The sequence below is a fragment of the Lagopus muta genome, unplaced genomic scaffold, assembly GCF_023343835.1.
Source record: "Lagopus muta isolate bLagMut1 unplaced genomic scaffold, bLagMut1 primary scaffold_220, whole genome shotgun sequence".
NCBI lineage: Eukaryota > Metazoa > Chordata > Aves > Galliformes > Phasianidae > Lagopus > Lagopus muta.
The window spans coordinates 20,604-28,342 of record NW_026040258.1 but is presented as its reverse complement, the minus strand read 5'-3'; the positions used below and the strand labels follow the sequence as shown (position 1 = coordinate 28,342).

At 58.5% G+C, this 7,739-nt stretch overlaps 1 long non-coding RNA gene across 2 annotated transcripts; it reads right to left on the bottom strand.

Moving 5' to 3' along the window:
- Window positions 1–3,654: 3,654 nt before the first annotated feature.
- Window positions 3,655–7,402, bottom strand: LOC125687797 (uncharacterized). Of its 2 annotated transcripts, XR_007374408.1 has the most exons (6): window positions 7,359–7,402; window positions 6,737–7,208; window positions 5,476–5,496; window positions 4,358–4,433; window positions 4,072–4,252; window positions 3,655–3,811 (listed from the first exon to the last, which is right to left on the bottom strand). It is a non-coding gene; the product is annotated as an uncharacterized LOC125687797 (long non-coding RNA). The 2 variants fall into 2 exon arrangements; XR_007374407.1 differs by having other exon boundaries at window positions 6,737–7,400.
- Between the last annotated feature and the right edge of the window lie 337 nt (window positions 7,403–7,739).

The following is a 7,739-nucleotide window of genomic DNA, read 5'->3' as shown; positions in this document are numbered from 1 at the left end:
CCAACCTTCACCCACAGTCCCCCAACCACCTCCAAAGTCTTCCAACCGCCCCCAAAGTCCTCCAACTACCCCCCAAAGTCCTCCAAACACCCCCAACCTTCATCCCAAGTCCTCCAACCACCCCCAAAGTCCTCCAACCACCCCCAAAGTCCTCTAACCACCTCCAAAGTCCTCCACCCTTCACCCAAACTCCTCCAACCCCCCCATTTCCCCCCCTAGAAACTCACCCAAATCCTTCTGGATGCTGTTGGTCACCTCCTCCCCATTTCCTCCCCCATTTCCCCCCATTTCCTCCCCATTTCTCCCCATTTCTCCCCATTTTCCCCCATTTCCCCCATCTTTCTCCCCAATTTTCCCCATTTCTCCCCATCTTTCCCCCCATTTCCCCCCATTTCCCCCCATTTCCTCCCCATTTCTCCCCATTTCCTCCCCATCTTTCCCCCATTTCCCCCCATTTCCCCCCATTTCCTCCCCATCTTTCCCCATTTCTCCCCATTTCTCCCCATTTTCCCCCATTTCTCCCCATTTTCTCCCCATTTCTCCCCATCTTTCCCCATTTCTTCCCATTTTTCCCCATCTTTCCCCCCATTTTCTCCCCATTTCTCCCCATTTCTCCCCATCTTTCCCCAAATTCCCCCCAATTTTCCCCATTTCCTCCCCAAATTCCCCCCAATTTTCCCCATTTTCCCCCCATTTCCCCCCTAGAAACTCACCCAAATCCTTCTGGATGCTCTTGGTCACCTCCTCCTCATCCACCTTGACCGTGCACTCGAACGTCTCCCCTCCGTTCCACTCCTCCACGCAGACCCTCAGGGAGCTGCTGACGGTGTAAAGCCCGTCCGTCTGTCTGTCCTGCGTCTGACTGACGTCCAACTCGGCCCCGCTGCTCCTCGTCCAAGTGATGCTGAGGTTCTCGGGGTCCTCCACGTTGCTGACCACGCACGTCACCGTCGCGTTGTGGCTGATGAAAAGCTCCTCCAAGGTTGGGGGGGTTCAGGGTTACATCCAGGCTGGGCACATTGCAAAGGCCTGGAAGGGTCACGGGTTACGGCCATCCCATAATAGCAGGGCGGAATGGGGGGATTTGGGGTCATTTTGGGGGGTTTTGGGGCCGTTTTCCCCATAGAATTTAGGATGTTTTAGGAGAAGGGTCTCAAAGTCCTCCAAGCACCCCCAAAGTCCTCCAAGCACCCCCAAAGTCCTCCAACCACCCCCAAAGTCCTCCAACCACCCCCAAAGTCCTCCAACCACCACCAAAGTCCTCCAACCACCCCCAAAGTCCTCCAACCACCCTCAAAGTCCTCCAACCACCCTCAAAGTCCTCCAACCACCACCGAAGTCCTCCAAACACCCTCAAAGTCCTCCAACCAACCCCAAAGTCCTCCACCCACCCCCAAAGTCCTCCAACCACCCCCAAAGTCCTCCAACCACCCCCAAAGTCCTCCAACCGCCTCCAAAGTCCTCCAACCACCCCCAAAGTCCTCCAACCACCCCCAAAGTCCTCCAACCACCCCCAAAGTCCTCCAACCACCCCCAAAGTCCTCCAACCACCCCCAACCTTCATCCCAAGTCCTCCAACCACCCTCAAAGTCCTCCAACCACCCTCCAAGTCCTCCAACCACCCCCAAAGTCCTCCAACCACCTCCAAAGTCCTCCAACCAACCCCAAAGTCCTCCAAGCACCCCCAAAGTCCTCCAACCACCCCCAACCTTCATCCCAAGTCCTCCAACCACCCTCAAAGTCCTCCAACCACCCCCAAAGTCCTCCAACTACCCTCAAAGTCCTCCAACCACCCCCAAAGTCCTCCAACGACCCTCAAAGTCCTCCAACCACCCCCAAAGTCCTCCAACCACCCCCAAAGTCCTCCAACCACCCTCAAAGTCCTCCAACCACCTTCAAAGTCCTCCAACCACCCTCAAAGTCCTCCAACCACCCCCAAAGTCCTCCAACCACCCCCAACCTTCATCCCAAGTCCTCCAACCACCCCCAAAGTCCTCCAACCACCCCCAACCTTCACCCAAAGTCCTCCAACCACCCTCAAAGTCCTCCAACCACCCCTCAAAGTCCTCCAACCACCCCCAAAGTCCTCCAAGCACTCCCAAAGTCCTCCAACCACCCTCAAAGTCCTCCAACCACTCCCAAAGGTCCTCCAACCACCCCCAAAGTCCTCCAACCGCCCTCCAAAAGTCCTCCAACCACCCCCAAAGTCCTCCAACCACCCCCAAAGTCCTCCAACCACCCCCAAAGTCCTCCAACCACCCCCAAAGTCCTCCAACCACCCCCAACCTTCATCCCAAGTCCTCCAACCACCCTCAAAGTCCTCCAACCACCCTCCAAGTCCTCCAACCACCCCCAAAGTCCTCCAACCACCTCCAAAGTCCTCCAACCAACCCCAAAGTCCTCCAAGCACCCCCAAAGTCCTCCAACCACCCCAACCTTCATCCCAAGTCCTCCAACCACCCTCAAAGTCCTCCAACCACCCCCAAAGTCCTCCAACTACCCTCAAAGTCCTCCAACCACCCCCAAAGTCCTCCAACGACCCTCAAAGTCCTCCAACCACCCCCCAAAGTCCTCCAACCACCCCCAAAGTCCTCCAACCACCCTCAAAGTCCTCCAACCACCTTCAAAGTCCTCCAACCACCCTCAAAGTCCTCCAACCACCCCCAAAGTCCTCCAACCACCCCCAACCTTCATCCCAAGTCCTCCAACCACCCCCAAAGTCCTCCAACCACCCCCAACCTTCACCCAAAGTCCTCCAACCACCCTCAAAGTCCTCCAACCACCCTCAAAGTCCTCCAACCACCCCCAAAGTCCTCCAAGCACTCCCAAAGTCCTCCAACCACCCTCAAAGTCCTCCAACCACTCCCAAAGTCCTCCAACCACCCCCAAAGTCCTCCAACCACCTCCAAAGTCCTCCAACCACCCTCAAAGTCCTCCAACCACCCCCAAAGTCCTCCAACTACCCCCAAAGTCCTCCAACTACCCCCAAAGTCCTCCAACCACCCCCAAAGTCCTCCAACCACCCCCAACCTTCATCCCAAGTCCTCCAACCACCCCCAAAGTCCTCCAACTACCCTCAAAGTTCTCCAAGCACCCCCAAAGTCCTCCAACCACCCCCAACCTTCACCCAAAGTCCTCCAACCACCCCCAACCTTCATCCCAAGTCCTCCAACCACCTCCAAAGTCCTCCAACTACCCCCAAAGTCCTCCAACCTTCATCCAAAGTCCTCCACCCTTCACCCAAAGTCCTCCAACCACCCCCAAAGTCCTCCAACCACCCCCAAACTCCTCCAACCACCCCCCAAACCCCCCCAAGCCCCCCAACCCCCCCCCCCCATCACCTTTACAATCGTTGCTGATGGTGGCCGTGACCTCTTCTTGCGTTTTCTCATTGGTCACCTGACATCCGAACACCTTCCCAGCATCCCAATCCTTCCGGGTGACGTTGATGCGGCTCCACTGCTTCGACTTCTCGTCCGTGCAGGTGGAACAGCTGACATCCTCTCTTTCGGGGCTCACTTCCTCCCCGCCCTCCAACCATTGGATGTTAATGTTGCTCAGGTCAGAGCCCTCCACCAGGCAAGACGAGGAGGACGCGGCCTTCGGGGTCGTCCTGGGTAGGGTCGCTCAGGAGGGTCACTTTCGGAAGGCTGGGGCTGGTGCACTGTTCTGTGGGGCAGAAAAGGGGGGCGACCTCAGGTGGGTGGAGGGACCCCCCAAAATCCGGCCAGCAGGCGGATGGGAGATGCTGGAGGACCTCCCAACACCGCCGACAGGCAGGAAAGCCCGCCTGGAGGACCAAGTTCACCTCCTGGAGGACCATTGTCACCTCCTGGAGGACCAACTTCACCTCCTGGAGGACCAACTTCACCTCCTGGAGGACCAACTTCACCCCCTGGAGGACCAACTTCACCTCCTGGAGGACTGTTTTCAACTCCTGGAGGACCAACTTCACCTCCTGGAGGACCATCCTCACCTCCACACCTCCTGGAGGACCATTCTGACCTCCTGGAGGACCAACATCACCCCCTGGAGGACCAACTTCCCTTCCTGGAGGACCAACTTCACCACCTGGAGGACCATCCTCACCCCTTGGAGGTCCATTTTCTCCTCCTGGAGGACCAACTTCACCTCCTGGAGGACCAACTTCACCTCCTGGAGGACCAACTTCCCTTCCTGGAGGACCAACTTCACCCCCTGGAGGACCATCCTCATCCCTTGGAGGACCATCCTCACCCCTTGGAGGACCATCCTCACCTCCTGGAGGACCAACTTCACCTCCTGGAGGACCATCTTCACCCCTTGGAGGACCATCCTCACCCCCTGGAGGACCAACTTCCCTTCCTGGAGGACCAACTTCCCCTCCTGGAGGACCATCCTCACCTCCTGGAGGACCAACTTCACCTCCTGGAGGACCATCGTCACCTCCACACCTCCTGGAGAACCATTCTGACCTCCTGGAGGACCATCCTCACCCCTTGGAGGACCATCCTCACCCCTTGGAGGACCAACTTCACCTCCTGGAGGACCATCCTCACCCCTTGGAGGACCATCCTCACCCCTTGGAGGACCAGCTTTATCTCCTGGAGGACCAACTTCACCCCTTGGAGGACCATCGTCACCTCCACACCTCCTGGAGGACCATTCTGACCTCCTGGAGGACCAACTTCACCTCCTGGAGGACCAACTTCACCTCCTGGAGGACCAACTTCCCCTCCTGGAGGACCAACTTCACCCCCTGGAGGACCAACTTCACCTCCTGGAGGACCATCGTCACCTCCACACCTCCTGGAGGACCATTCTGACCTCCTGGAGGACCAACTTCCCCTCCTGGAGGACCATCTTCACCCCTTGGAGGACCATCCTCTCCTCCTGGAGGACAATCGTCACCTCCACACCTCCTGGAGGACCATTCTGACCTCCTGGAGGACCATTTTCTCCTCCTGGAGGACCAACTTCACCTCCTGGAGGACCATCCTCACCCCTTGGAGGACCAACTTCACCTCCTGGAGGACCAACTTCACCTCCTGGAGGACCATCCTCACCCCTTGGAGGACCATCCTCACCCCTTGGAGGACCAACTTCCCCTCCTGGAGGGACCATCCTCACCTCCTGGAGGACCAACTTCACCCCCTGGAGGACCATCCTCACCCCTTGGAGGACCAACTTCATCTCCTGGAGGACCATCCTCACCTCCTGGAGGACCAACTTCACCTCCTGGAGGACTGTTTTCAACTCCTGGGAGGACCAACTTCCCCTCCTGGAGGACCATCCTCTCCTCCTGGAGGACCATCCTCACCCCCTGGAGGACCATCCTCACTCCTTGGAGGTCCATTTTCTCCTCCTGGAGGACCATCCTCACCACCTCACCCCTTGGAGGACCATTCTGACCTCCTGGAGGACCAACTTCCCTTCCTGGAGGACCAACTTCACCCCCTGGAGGACCAACTTCACCCCCTGGAGGACCAACTTCACCTCCTGGAGGACCAACTTCACCTCCTGGAGGACCATCCTCACCTCCTGGAGGACCAACTTCACCTCCTGGAGGACCAACTTCACCCCCTGGAGGACCAACTTCACCTCCTGGAGGACCAACTTCCCTTCCTGGAGGACCAACTTCACCCCCTGGAGGACCAACTTCACCTCCTGGAGGACTGTTTTCAACTCCTGGAGGACCAACTTCACCTCCTGGAGGACCATCCTCCCCTTTTCACCTCCTGGAGGACTATTTTCTCCTCCTGGAGGACCAACTTCACCTCCTGGAGGCCCATCCTCTCCTCCTGGAGGACCATCCTCACCACCTCACCCCTTGGAGGACCATTCTGACCTCCTGGAGGACCAACTTTACCCCCTGGAGGACCATTTTCTCCTCCTGGAGGACCATCCTCCCCTTTTCACCCCTTGGAGGACCATCTTCACCCCCTGGAGGCCCATCCTCCCCTCCTGGAGGACCATCCTCACCTCTTCACCTCCTGGAGGACCATCTTCACTTCCTCATCCCCCTGGAGGACCAACTTCACCCCCTGGAGGACCATCTTCACCTCTTGGAGGACCATCCTCTCCTCCTGGAGGACCTCCTACCCCACCAACACTCAAACACCTCCTGGAGGACCATCCTCACCTCCTGGAGGACCATTGTCACCTCCATACCTCCTGGAGGACCAACTTCACCTCCTGGAGGACCATCCTCACCTCTTCACCCCCAGGAGGACCATCCTCACCCCCTGGAGGACCATCCTCACCTCCTCACCCCCTGGAGGACCATTTTCTCCTCCTGGAGGACCATCCTCCCCTTTTCACCCCCAGGAGGACCATCCTCACCCCTTGGAGGACCATCTTCATCTCTTCACCCCCTGGAGGACCAACTTCACCTCCTGGAGGACCATCTTCATCTCTTCACCCCCTGGAGGACCATCCTCACCTCTTGGAGGACCCATCCTCACCACCTCACCTCCTGGAGGACCAACTTCACCTCCTGGAGGACCATTGTCACCTCCACACCCCCTGGAGGCCCATCCTCCCCCCCCTGGAGGACCATCCTCACCCCTTGGAGGACCATCTTCAGCCCTTGGAGGACCATCCTCACCTCCTCACCCCTTGGAGGACCATCCTCTCCTCCTGGAGGACCATCCTCACCTCCTCACCCCCAGGAGGACCATCTTCACCTCTTGGAGGACCATTTTTTCCTCCTGGAGGACCATCTTCTCCTCCTGGAGGACCATCCTCCCCTTTTTACCCCCTGGAGGACCATCCTCCTCTTTTCACCCCCAGGAGGACCATCTTCACCCCCTGGAGGCCCATCCTCCCCTCCTGGAGGACCATCCTCACCTCTTCCCCTCCTGGAGGACCATCTTCACTTCCTCATCCCCTGGAGGACCATTTTCTCCTCCTGGAGGACCATCCTCCCCTTTTCACCCCCAGGATGACCATCCTCTCCTCCTGGAGGACCATCCTCACCTCCTCTCCTCCTGCAGGACCATCCTCCCCTTTTCACCCCCCGGAGGACCATTCTGACCTCCTGGAGGACCATCCTCACCCCCTGGAGGCCCATCCTCCCCTCCTGGAGGACCCCCCACTCTACCAACACTCGAACTACTCCTGGAGGACCATCCTCACCCCCTGGAGGACCATCTTCACCTCCTGGAGGACCATCTTCACTTCCTCATCCCCTGGAGGACCATTTTCTCCTCCTGGAGGACCATCCTCCCCTTTTCACCCCCTGGAGGACCATCTTCACCCCTTGGAGGACCATCCTCCCCTTTTCAACCCCTGGAGGACCATCCTCCCCTTTTCACCCCCAGGATGACCATCTTCACCTCTTGGAGGACCATTTTCTCCTCCTGGAGGACCATCCTCACCCCCTGGAGGACCATCCTCACCACCTCACCCCCTGGAGGACCATCTTCACCCCTTGGAGGACCATCCTCCCCTTTTCACCCCCTGGAGGACCATCTTCACCCCTTGGAGGCCCATCCTGCCCTCCTGGAGGACCATTGTCACCTCCACACCCCCCTGGAGGCCCATCCTCCCCTCCTGGAGGCCCCCCCTGCAAACCAACAGTCCGACCCCCCCCCTCCCCAATCCAGACTCACCCCCCAGACTGATGCTGCTGCTGTCGCTCAGCTGGGACGACTCCTGCAGCGCCGTACAAGTGAACTCGTTGCTCTTGGCCTCCTCCACAGGCAAAGTGAGGGCCGAGACGAGGCTGTAGTAACCATCGGAGTTGACAACAGGCAGAG